At 48.1% G+C, this 11,924-nt stretch overlaps 1 protein-coding gene across 2 annotated transcripts in view; it reads right to left on the reverse strand.

Moving 5' to 3' along the window:
- Positions 1-8,047, reverse strand: part of BDKRB2 (bradykinin receptor B2) — a 32,812-nt gene extending 24,765 nt beyond the window's left edge. For both annotated transcript variants that reach the window (XM_053283347.1, XM_053283346.1), the window contains exon 1: positions 7,853-8,047. The gene's annotated coding sequence lies outside the window, so the exon portion shown is untranslated. The remainder of the gene's footprint in view (positions 1-7,852) is intronic.
- Positions 8,048-11,924: the final 3,877 nt, after the last annotated feature.

Below are 11,924 nucleotides of genomic sequence, written 5' to 3' on the forward strand. Positions count from 1 at the left end.
TAACATCATGGGCTGGTTTTCACGATCAAAGTGCTGCTGAAAGTCAGAAGGAGGATGGGGTGTGTGTGCTCCCAATATGTGATAATCTGGGTGGTGATAGTGTCGAGTGGAAGACCAAGAATTTATTGTGTGTGAGGCGCAATCCTAGTTAGTTCGCACAGGCAGCCAACCTCCTCCTATGATTGTTCCCTTGCAAACAATCACTTCCTGACATTTTCACTGCCCAGATTTCGCTGCCTTATACTGAATCAGTCCATTGTTTCATCTACATAAGAACATAAGAACAGCCCTGCTGGATCAGGCCCAAGGCCCATCTAGTCCAGCATCCTGTTTCACACAGTGGTCCACCAGATGCTGCTGGAAGCCACAGGCAGGAATTGAGGGCATGCCCTCCCTCCTGCTGTTACTCCCCTGCAACTGGTACTCACAGGCATCCTGCCTTTGAGGCTGGAGGTGGCCTTCTGATTAGTAGCCATTGATAGACCTCTCCTTCATGAAGTTATCCAGCTCAGTATTGTGTACCTAAATTGACAGCACCTTCTCCAAGGTTACAGGCAGGAGTCTTTCTCAGCCCTATCTGGAGATGCCAGTGAGGGGACTTGGAACCTTCTGCATGCAAGCATGCAGATGCTCTTCCCAGAGAGGCCCTGTTCCCTAAGAGGAATATCTAACAGTGCTCACAAGTAGTCTCCCATTCAGATGCAAACCAGGGTGTACTCTGCTTAGCCAAGAGGATCATTCATGCTTGCTACTCCAGGACCAGCTCTCCTTGGGAGCATGCATGCCTCTTACTTGTTGGAGATACAGCTCCAGCAGCATTGACTCTTTATACCATCTATCCTATTGGCCATTAGGGGCACTGGGAATGAAGATAGTAAGGAAGGAACATCCTTTCATGTCTCCCCACTCTTGTTGTCTCTCCCTCTGCTCTGGCTTCTGATTGGTAGACCAATACTCTCAGGTCTCTTCCTCCTCTCCCTATCTGCTTGTTGTTACCCTTCTGTCCTTCCATGTTCTGCTCTTGCATTATGAAGACATAGAAAGCCCAGGGACACAGACTTTCTATCCAAGTATGTAACTTCCTCAATAAGCCTTTACAAATCTCATAAAGTCTGTCTCAAGATACTCTTAAAGGGCTTGTTTCTTTTCACATACTCTTGCTCTGCTCTAATTGGGATTACGGAAATCCCTTCCCCACAACACTCCTCCAACTTTGGCAGCACTTGGATTGTGAGATCCTGCCCAGTGTCTGAATGGGACTCAGTTTGATTGCTGCTAATCCAGAGACTGGCATAGGTTGAAGCACCCATTGCTACAAAATAGTATGTGCATGTAGCGGGGGTGGGGTGGGAGAAAAACCGTGGGTCCGTTGGACCCTCGGCTCTGCGTTATGTGTGAATGAGGCATCTATGTTGAAAAGTAGGGTTAGCATATGTGGAATTCAGTGGAGGGGATTTATGAGTCATGATGTGCGAGGAAGTTACAGAGTCCTTAATGTCTCAGAGACTACTTGTAGTGTGGTGTGGCATGGCATGGCATGGCATGATCTGAAGAACACAGCTGTATATGATTGCAATTGAGATCCTGTTCGAGGTCCAGTTTGTACCTGTAATGCAATGCAGATTCTATAAGGCAGCACACATCAAACTGAAGCTGGCCTGTGCTAGAGTTTATATATGGCAGCGGAGCTCATAGGCATAATAGGGAAGTGTACAATATAGAAGGCTAGGCGTAAATGTATGCAGAAGGTTCCAAGTTCCCTCCCTGGCATCTTCAAGATAGAGCTGATAGAAACTCTTGCCTGCAACCTTGGAGAAGCTGCTGCCAGTCTGTGTGGACAATATTGAGCTAGATGGACCAATGGTCTGACAAAAAAGAGCAGGAACCGCCATTTTGTTTAGCACTGCGGTGCTTGTAGGAACAGCTCCTCCTGCTTTGTGTGAGGAATGGACTTGAAAATAAGATGTTTAGTTCAGCAAAGAAACAAACTCCATTGTTAATATAGGACTGGACAACATTTGAGTGGTGGTGGTATTTGAGTGGTTTGAGTGGTATTTGTTGTACCCTAGAAATTTGTCTCCCTGTCTACCCCCAATGAATGTGCTTCAACTTGTTTGTGTCACCTGAATCCGGCTTCTCTGTAGTCGGGCCGGTAAAGGGCAGGGGCGGCGGTAGCTGGGGCCGAGTTGCCCGGCCAGAGTGGCTCATGGGCTGACCTGGCCTGCCCAGCTCCTCAGATGCTCCCTCTGCTGCTCCTCCTGGACTGGATGGATTGACACAGAGCCCGCTCCCTTCGAAGCGTGGCTGCGCGGCTGGGCTGCCCTGCTCCCTTGGTCAGCTGACATGGCCCAGGCCACGCCCCAAAGCGTCTGTCTCCTGACTCTGGCTGAGCAGGGAAGGCATGGGAGGGAAGTCCTTGCTAGCCTGAACTCCCCCGCCCTGTTCCCTCGATCAGCCACTGACTGAGGGAGCAGGGTGGCTCAGGGGAGAGTTCAGGCTAGCAAGCATAGCATCAACCTTAGCAACATAGGAAGCTGCCATATACTGAGTCAGACCATTGGTCTATCTAGCTTATTATTGTCTCCACAGACTGGCAGCAGCGTCTCCCAGGTTGCAGGCAGGAATCTCTCTCAGCCCTATCAAAAAATCTTGTCCTATAAAAAATAAATAAATCTTGTCCTATCTTGGAGATGCCAGGAAGGGAACATGAAACCTTTGGCTCTTCCCAGAGCGGCTCCATGCCCTGAGGGGGATATCTTACAGTGCTCACACTTCTAGTCTCCAATTCCTATGCAACCAGGGCAGACCCTGCTTAGCTCAGGGGACAAGTCATGCTTGCTGCCACAAGACCAGCTCTCCTCTCCAAAACCTTAATTATGTTTAAATCCACTGGCTTAAAAAAAAAAAAAAAAAGGATGTTTTAAGCCACACGGGTAGGAAGCCCATTTACAAAGCAATATGAGTCATGCTAGAAATCCTTCCTAAGGCGGGACTCTTTGGGAGAATGCCTGCTCCACGTGCGTGTGCGATGTTCGTTTGTTTTCCCTGCTCCATCCTTTGAAGAAAGAGGACTGCCAACTTCCTGTAAGAGGAGCGTGCAGCAGCTTCCTCTCCAAATGGCCAGGCGACGCTAGGCGAGAAGCCACCAAGAAGGGCTGGCTGGCTGACCGAGGGAGCGGGCTAGCGAGAGAAGGAAGGTGCCAGCTAATTATGTTTAATTGGCTGAAAATTAAATGGGAAAAGAGCAACAAAATGCAGGAGTCAACACAGAGCTTCAGAGGTAGTGAGAAACTACCTGCAGAGACAAAGTTTGCTTGCCTGGACCAGCTGCTGAGAAGGCGGGGTGGAAACTGCCTCCCCTCGCAGCAGAGAACAACTCTGGCAAGGCAGCGAGGGGAGCGGAGTGACTGGTTGCAGGGGCACTGAGAGTTTTTCTTATGTTCAGAAACCAAGCTACCCCTCAAGGCAGTTGCTGTGTTTGCAATATGTTCCTAAAGTAAATATCAATTGCATGGACCTTTTTCAAAAGCTCCTTCTATCCCTATGAATAAATATGCCTGCTTCTCATAGGAACATAGAACATAGGAAGCTGCCATATACTGAGTCAGACCATTGGTCTATCTAACTTAGTATTGTCTTCACAGACTGGCAGCAGCTTCTCCAAGGTTGCAAGCAGGAATCTGTCTCAGCCCTATCTTGGAGAAGCCAGGGAGGGAACTTGGAACCTAGATGCTCTTCCCAGAGTGGCTTCTAGTCTCCCATTCAGATGCAACCAGGGCAGACCCTGCTTAGCTAAGGGGACAAGTCATGCTTGCTACCACCAGACCAGCTCTCCTCTCCTGCTCTCCTCTCCTCCTTGCATAGTCTGCATGTTGCTCCCCTCCCTCTTCAAAATGAACCATTTCCATCTACTTAAAAGGGTGGGTGGCTAGCTTTGCTCTGTAGTTTCTATAACTGCAAATACAGTATTTAACATTTAGCAACTGGTGGTCTTGAGGATTCCTACTTTTCCTAATTAATTTGTAGTGAATCTTTCAACCTGTTAGCCCAAATCTGATAGTTCCCTTCTGAAGACTAGAGGAATGAGGAAGATGTTAAAGGGACTGGCATTCTTCTTTTTGGAACGGAGCTGGTTGTTATTGTGATGTTGCTAACATACCTAATAAGGTCATGGAAATAAACATACCTAATAAGGTCATTTGTGAAATATTCCTGCCCTGGTTTTGAGGAGTGTCCCCTTCATCTTCCCGGGTCCCATCCCAACTTGTTCCCAAGGTTCCTACAAAAGCAACCTTTTAGGGAGCTCCTGGGAAGAGAGGTGGGGGAGTTTTTGGCGTCCACTTCTATATGCCCAAGCCACCTAATGGCGCAGCGGGGAAGTAACTTGCCTAGGGAGCGAGAGGTTGCTGGTTCAAATCCCAGCTGCTATGTTTCCCAGACAATGGGAAACTCCTATATTGGGCAGCAGTGATATAGGAAGATGCTGAAAGGCATCATCTCATACTGCGTGGAAGGAGGCAATGGTAATCCCCTCCTGTATTCCATCAAAGAAAGCCACAGGGCTCTGTGGTTGCCAGGAGTCGACACCGACTCGACGGCACAACTTTACCTTTACTTTCTATATGCTCACAGGAGTGCTGTTGTTGTTTTGCTCCACCCCTATGCCACCCACTTTGGCTCTGCCCACCTGCCTGGCACCCACACAGTCCCAGGAGTCACCAGCCACCAGTGTGCGGAATTAGCAAAACACAGATCTTTACATAGGCATAAGCAGCATAAAACGGATCCTCCATCTTGAATACATCCACTACAATATTGCAGCCTTATAAAAAGCGGTTAGCCCCCCAGAACATGGTACTTATAAAGGCAGGCATATACATAGAATTGTGGGGGGGGGGCTTTTAAGAAACCCTTCCAGCCTGGTCTCCTATGCTTACTTTACTCATAGCAAAATCCTTTGCATGTTTACTCAGGAATAAACCCCAGTGAGTTAAGGGGGATTTCCCCTCAGGTATGATTAGCAAGACTGATCATCTTCTTCTCTAAAAAAAGAAAAAGAAGAAAAAGTTCTCCCAGCAGTGTGTATAACAAAGAAGAAAAGAAGATGGTTCCCTTCCCCTAAAGGGCTCACAATCAAAAAGGAAGCATAAGGGCACAGCAGCAGCAATCGCTGGATGGGACACCAAGCAAGGATGAACAGGGGCAGTTGCTCTCTCCCTGCTAAATAAGACAGCTATCGTTTTTAAAGCGGGATTTTTGCCCAGTTTGCAGGGATAAATACATAGGGCTGCAGCCCCTATTCACATGCTATGTTTGACACTTGTACAACAAGTGCACAGTACACACAGGTACAATTATTTAGAGGCTGAGGCGCTTCACACAATCTGTGTGAAGTGTCAGGTGGGGTTCGGTGGGGAGAGCAGGCTTAGCCCACTCTCCCCGCAGATGAGCGGTTGGGAAGCCCTGGGTGGCCAAATCAGCCGCACATGATCACCGGCTCCATCACGGAGCTGGTGGGGGCTGTGGGAATCGGAGGCCGCCTGGCCCTCGGAAGTCTCAGCATGCCCCGCACAAGTGTGCAGGGCATTCTGGGGAGACCCCCAAGGCCAAGAGGCTGCTTGTAGCCTCCCAGTCAGGGGTCTACTCATGTGTTGCTGCACACCGCGGCGGCACATGATAAAAAAACCCCAAGGTTAATGGAGTGCTTGCTCGGTTAACCTCGTTTAAGGGGAGGGGGAATTGGGCGGGCTAGCCGCCATCGAATCATTGGGCTCACCCGCGAACCCGGTGGTTCCGACAATCACTGGAAAGCAGGCTAGGCTCGCTTAGCCCGCTTTCTAGTGTTCGTGGGAATAAGCACGCTGTGTTGGACACAGATATGGCAGTACACTTCCTCTCATACAACTGAGGGGCCTGTACCGAGGACCACTTTTTAAAAAGAATACAGGTACAGTTATTCACACAAAAACACGTACAAGTATACAGACAGAGGTGCGCCTAGGTAATTTTGGAGCCTGGACCTAAAGGCCTTTGGAGCCCCCCCCCCCCCCCGCCCGCTGCAAGTTAAGCATCATTTTTTAACACATAGGTTCTTGAAGACACAAACCACGCCACCTAGGACAGATTAAAGAGGATTTGGGGGCCCCCAGGGGATGTGGAGGCCCTAGACTTCGGTCCCGAAGTCCAGGGGTAAGAGCGTTTCTGTATACAGACATCTGTATAGTCATACATGATATCTGAACAGGGCACCTCTCTCTTCTGCCCCATCTTCTACATCAATGCCAATTGCCAGAGGCGGAACTACCACTGGACGAATGGTTTTAAAGAACCCGGGATGCCACCAAGCAGGGGCAGCGAGTGCAGCCCCAGACATGCCGCACAGGCCAAAATCGGCCCACGCTGGGAAATCAAAATTGGCCTGCACTGCGGCCCTCTTTAGGAGAGAGATCGGCCTGTGCTGCATTAGCAGCGTGGCTGGAACGGCTCTCCCTGCCTTTAAGGTGGGGAGAGTCGCTCCGGCCCATGCTGCCCAACGCAGCGTGGGCCAATCTCCTTTCCAAACGGGGCCTCGTGGTTCTGTTTTGGAGGAAGACCATGTCCCACGCGTCTGATGTCAGATGTGGGGGCATGGCTAGCAGGGCCTCTGTGTCTGACATCGGGGCGGGGCCAGGGGGGTCACGGCAGTGGCTGCACCTGGGCCGCCACCAGTAGCCCTAGGCTGCTGCCACTTGCACAGTGGTATTGGTAACGGCTGCTTCTCCATAGCAGCACTTTGTTCACAACTGTGGCTGCATTCTTTACACCAGTAGGCTTCAGCCTTTCCATACCCAAATATCATGGGCAATATGCAACATGAGGACTACCCTGAACTTTCTTTTTTTTGCAGTATACATTAGTTGCCTTCCAAAAAAATCCTGAATCTGAACAAAAATAGAAAGTGGTGCTGAAACTGCCTTCTAAGAACATAGGAAGCTACCATACACCAAGTCAGAGCATTGGTCCATCTAGATCAATATTGCCTACACACACTGGCAGTGGCTACTCCAATGTTGCAGGCAGGAATCTCTCGGAGATTCTATCTCGGAGAAGCCAGGGAGGGAACTTGGAACCTTCTGCTCTTCCCAGAACGGCTCCATCAAAAGTGGAATATATCTTATGCATGTTGTCTCCCATTCATATGCAACCAGAGAAGACTTTGTCTAGCAGAAGGGACAAGTCATGCAACTCTTATGTTACCTCACTACCATCACCATTCAATCTTCCACTAGCAATATAGCAACCCACATCTTTAATGTTCCTGTAATCCACTAGGGCAGGGGTAGGCAACTTTGGTTCTCCAGCTGTTGTTGAACTACAACTCCCATCACCCCCCCACCACAATTTTATTGTGGCTAGGGAAGATGGGAGTTGTAGTTCAACAACAGCCGGCCCGGAGGGCCAATGTTTGACCACCCCTGCCCTCTGGAGTCCTGTTGTGGACTCACTCAGCAGCATCTAATCTAAGTACTCTATGGGATAACTTAATTTCAGTCATATGACTCAAGAGTAATTCAGTCTCCATGCTGCCCATTATGATCAGCCACCACTACCTTTCAACCCAGCTGTGAATGCAAATCCATTGGGCCAGTGGCAAATGAGAGGCAGATATGTGCATAATCCAAGTTTGGGGTTGCATTCTGTATTTGCAACACAGGGCAGAGAGTAAAAATGTTGGAAACCGGGGTGTGAGGGGAGCAAGCGGAGAATCCCATGTATAATTTCATTAATAATTAAGCAGAAATTTAGGAAACTTTAGTAAACTTCTGAAGTTAACAATGCACTTAAAAATTCAAAGAGAGGCAGAAGCACGTACCTTCAACAGCAAATACTTTGGTAGTTTGTGGTGTCGGCAAGGAACAGCCTCAGGGAACAGCCAGGCAGTGGTTGTCTTTGTGAATTATTCCAGCCTACCTTTTGCTGGTTTCAGAAAAGGAACTGAACCAGCTCCTCCTCCTACAGTTGAAGCTGCTGCTATTAAACACATCCACGCCCATCTCTGTTAACCTCCTCTAAGAAGCTGCTTTTGGCATGAAGTCACTGGCCTTTGCCGCAACAGCTGTGAATAAGACAAAACTCACTACCAGAATGCTGATAATATTCTCAGAAACAACATCCATTGTGTTTGGGGCCTGATACTCATTCACAATGCTGAACTGGGTCTGCTGTGATCTGACTGGAAGCCGAATAAACATTTTCTTAATGTTTAAGCCTTTAATTTTTTTATTTTTTTGCAGGGTATGCACCTGTTTGTTGCAGTGTCTCATGGGACTTTTACACACAGCAGGCTTTGCCACGTGTTTACTGGGAAGCTTTACTGTGAACTCGAAGTTGTCCCCCAAAAATGACCACAAAAATTTGGATTCCCCCCTGCCCCCGGATATAAAACCCGAATTGTGTGTGAGCTGCTCCCCGATAACTCACAGGGACTTTGGGGTAAATCTGGCCAATGTATGAACACACACACACACACCCAATTCTGGATGAGATGTGTGTTAAAGGGCTTTAAAAGCCCTGTGTGAAAAACTTCCTGGGTTTTCCTGAGGACAGACTGAAAATTCAGCTTTCCCTTTTTGTTTTAATTTCTTCTCAGTAGGAACATGAAAGATTTGCCTCCTTTTCTTAGGCCATGGTCAGAGAGAATTAGTTATGCTTAAGTCCTGTTGAAAGAAACGGGACTTAACATTAATGTAACTAGGACCAAACGTTTACAGATGGGCATTCTTTGCAGAAGGGGGAGCTTTCAGGGCCTCCAAAATGTTTCCTAAATGCTGCGTGCTTATTCTTAAGAAGCCTGTTCACTTCCCCTCTTAATATCCGCTTTGCATTTTTCAAAAACAACTTATTCTTGTTGAAAAAAGTAATCTCAGACAATCAGGTTGCCAGAAAGAGGACATCAATACATTATTTAGCCAGTTGGATTTGGCTATATGACAAAGTCACAAAGCCAGTACAGAATTAAGTCTGAACAGGTGGTCATAATGACTCATCCAGTAGCCAATCAGATTTGGCCATGTAACAATATCACAAAGCCAATGCAGAGCTCTCCTTCCTGTCCTCATGCTGAATGAATGTTCACTAACAAAGATCTGAAAGAGGGGTCCCTTTCACAGAGGAGAGCCGGTCTTGTGATAGCAAGCATGACTTGTCCCCTTAGCTAAGCAGGGTCCACCCTGGTTGCATATGAATGGGAGGATAGAAGTGTGAGCACATAGGGCTGAGAGAGAGTCCTGCCTGCATCCTTGGAGAAGCCACTGCCAGTCTGTGAAGACAATACTGAGCTAGATAAATCAATGATCTGAGTCAGTATATGGCAGCTTCCTATGTTCCTAGGGAGTGAAAGTATTCATTAAAAGTGCCCATCTGTTCTGACCCAGTCCTACTCATGACTGACTTGTTCCAATGATTTCAACAGGACAAGGAAGTCTGACAAATCAGCATGACTAAGTCCCATTAAACACAGTGGCTGACATCCAGACTAAATTACTGAATAGTACTACTCAGGAGTACTTAATTTCAGTAGGACTATCCAGGAGTAATTTAGTCTGGATGTCAGCCAGTGAGAATAACTTCCAAGTAAAGATATACAAGGTGAGTCTTTTAATTTTCTAAAAGCACTTATGAAAGTTGTGTTCATTTGAAAAATCGTACATTATGTCATTAAAAAAACAAACAAAACACCATTTGGAAAGCATGGCAAATACCACCAAAGTATAGTGTGCCCTCAGCCTTCAAGTTTTCAAATGCAAATAATCCTAGCTTGTTCACGGATATCACAGTCCATTCACAGGAAGGTGAAATGACACAAAAAAGAGATGACATTAGCGACACTCCATGGAGTTGTGTGCTGTGGTGTTATGTAACAGGGAAAGAGGGACCTTTGTTTAGATTTTGGTATAAGCTGATCATTGATGGGAGGAACAATGGACATTGCCTTGGAGTCAGGAGTTCCAAAGACCGGGAAGCGAAGCCCTACTCAGACTTTTTGTTCCACACTCATACAGAATGTGTGCAATGTACACAGGTACAGATCTGTACACATGTGATGTTGGATGCAGCGACAGCAGTGGGCTTCTGATCTGTATTCCTGCATTTCAGGGGCTTTTGAGGGCAGATGTGAGGTTGCTATGAAACTAGAGCGACAGAGCGGGGAGGGGAGCACCAAAATAACCAACAAGCACAAAAAGGAGGCAAATCTCGAACAGTTGCCAAGGAAAAAGCATCCAGTGGTGCAATATGCTGTGATAAAATCGTTGGCAGGGATGGCATTTGCAAGTCTTTACACACATACACTTGCACTGCTGCCTGCCTTTGGGAAAGGGTGATGGCTGACGCTTCCGTTGGCTGGTGCTTCCCACCAACGGCACCCGCCCCCAAGAACACCCATCCAGCAAATAAACCAGCTAGGAGAGGGGTCGTGATGACTGGCTATGCCCCCTGTGTTGATGCGCTTCTGATGCTGGTGCAAGGGGCATGGCTAGCACCAGACACAGAAATGCCGTCATCCTCTTCCAGCCTGTGAGTGGTTCATTTGCCAGCTGCATGCTCTGGGGGCGGATGATGGGGTGTCCTTGGTGGCTCCCGGGCATCGGCAGCCCAGGGACATTTGTCTCTTGCCCCCAGTCCAATAGTGGCTACCCCACTGCTTCCCTCGCTGAGAAAGCCAATTGGCTTTAAGGCAACTGGGTTGCTTTGGGACTAACACAGATCATGGTTGCTGCCAGAGCATGAACGTTTCTTTTCTCAGGCTGTATATTTGTAGATGAAGATATTACTCTAAATATACTATAGGTCCCTAGAGCTTTTTCCTCTGTAGAAAACGAACTCTGCCAAAGCTGCCCTGAAATTTCCACTGCTCTGGCAAGCATAGTGTAATCTTTTTAAAATCACTTTCACAACTGAGAAGGATAAACAGTTTTCAAATACCACCGTTGTTCTTTTTGGGAAATCATACAAGAGGTTTTGTGGAACGGAAGCATCAAAAGCTTGTGTTGGACTCACATTGGATGTCGGTAGTGCAAGGCCTTGATCATTGTCTGGGGTGGCCCATTGTGGCCTCTCCTAAAGAAAGCAGAGTCTCTTAAAGAAAGCAGAAGGTGACTGAAGGCACGTTGTGGGGGTCAGCAGTCTGTTCCATCTGGCCTCCTCCCTCAAGGGAGGAGAGCTGGTCTTGTGGTAGCAAGCATGACTTGTCCTCTTAGCTAAGCAGGGTCCACCCTGGTTGCATATGAATGGGAGACTTGATGTGTGAGCACTATAAGATATTCCCCTTCGGGGATGGAGCTGCTCTAGGAAGAGCATCTAGGCTCCAGGTTCCCTCCCTGGCATCTCCAAGATAGGGCTGAGAGAGATTCCTGCCTGCAACCTTGGAGAAGCTGCTGCCGGTCTGTGAAGACAATACTGAGCTAGATGGACCAATGGTCTGACTCAGTATATGGCAGCTTCCTATGTTCCTATGTTCACCCCCACCCCCCGCACCTTTCTTGGACGGGCAAGAGGGATTTTTGGCAACAGCTCCTGTGTGCTTCTCCCCTTTGCAGGCGGCTAGCTGTTCTCTGGTGTGTTCGCTCACTTTAATTGTGCTGTAATTTCTTGCACCTAGGAGGGCTGGCCTGATTGGTAGTAGGTGAGAGCTACACGGGTCAGGCTTTTGAACTCCTAGCCCTTATAAGGGCGATCACCACCAAAGGGGGCTGGCCTTTTGTGGCGGCCTTCAGGGATGGGAGGGAGGGCTGGGGCCAACTTATTGTCTTGGACTGCTGGAAGTCACTGCATTGTTGCCTAGTCCTTAGTTAGGCCTGCTACAGGTTTGGGGTTGAACAGAGATGGGGAGGTTGACTCTGGGCAGCTATACCAGTGTGGGTGGTGAATCGATGAAGATATGGCAT

Source organism: Hemicordylus capensis, chromosome 1 (assembly GCF_027244095.1).
Source record: "Hemicordylus capensis ecotype Gifberg chromosome 1, rHemCap1.1.pri, whole genome shotgun sequence".
NCBI classification, from domain to species: Eukaryota; Metazoa; Chordata; class Lepidosauria; order Squamata; family Cordylidae; genus Hemicordylus; species Hemicordylus capensis.